The 1,089-nt window shown below is 42.6% G+C and overlaps 1 pseudogene; it reads left to right on the top strand.

Moving 5' to 3' along the window:
- The window catches only part of LOC102843862, a 111,475-nt pseudogene that overhangs the window by 20,377 nt on the left and 90,009 nt on the right, over positions 1-1,089 (top strand).

Below are 1,089 nucleotides of genomic sequence, written 5' to 3' on the forward strand. Positions count from 1 at the left end.
TTCTCTATCCATTCGTTTGTTGATGGGCACTTAGGTTGTTTCCAACTCCTTGCTATTGTGAACAAAGCCGCAATAAACATGGGTGTGCATATTTCTGCTTAGGTGTCAGTTGTGGTCTCTTTTGGGTATATTCCCAGCAGTGGAATTGCTGGGTCAAACAGTATCTCTATTTGCAACTTTTTGAGAAAGCGCCATACCGCCTTCCACAGTGGATGCACCATTTTACACTGCCACCAACAGTGAATAAGGGTTCCAGTTTCTCCACAACCTCACCAGCATCGGTTGTTTGCTGCTCTGTTAAATTTTGCTATTCTTACTACTATGAGATGATATCTCATAGTTGTCTAACTGCCTTTTAAATACAAAGGCCCACCTACCAGGTTCTGGTTGACTCTAAACCATGAGGTTTCCGGCTCACAGCTCATTGTTAGATAAGTCTGGAAAATCCAACCAGCTCACACCTGATTGTGAAAGGGGGGAAAAAAACCAAACCAAAGAGTATACACTCAGCCCTCACCAAGACAAGAGAAACCATCTTCCAGAGTCCAACCACTTCACAAATGAGCCTCTGAACTGGAGACTTAGTTAGGCCCAACTGCCTTTTACATACAAGGCCTGCCCACCAGGTCCTGACTAATTCTGTTGTTGATTTCTGTCGGGTTGAGCACAACTCATAGTGACACTATGAACAAAAGACCTGATGCCCTTCTAGAACTATCATCATTTCTCCAAGTTCATAGGGTTTCTATAGGCAGGTGGTTTAGGAAGTGAATGCCACTCCTGCTTCCAAGCCTGTTCACCTTGGGCAACCGTTATGGCATTTGACACGCCAATGGCACAAAGTTCATCACAGCAAACCCAGATTACCTCAGCACAGCAAATTGACAGAGGAGTGATATACAACTTGGAAAAATGTTCCTACAAAATATAATAACACTAGCCTCACTTGGCAATGTTTAAATGCTATCAAGTTGAATATGACTCATAGAAACCCTATGAACAAAAAACCTGAACCCTATTCTATAACTAACATCATTTCATATGTTGTTGTGGTTGTTATGTGCCGTCGAGTCATTTGCAACTCATAGC

This window comes from Elephantulus edwardii, unplaced genomic scaffold (genome assembly GCF_000299155.1).
Source record: "Elephantulus edwardii isolate Elephantulus edwardi_28Jun2011 unplaced genomic scaffold, EleEdw1.0 scaffold00013, whole genome shotgun sequence".
Classification (NCBI taxonomy): Eukaryota; Metazoa; Chordata; class Mammalia; order Macroscelidea; family Macroscelididae; genus Elephantulus; species Elephantulus edwardii.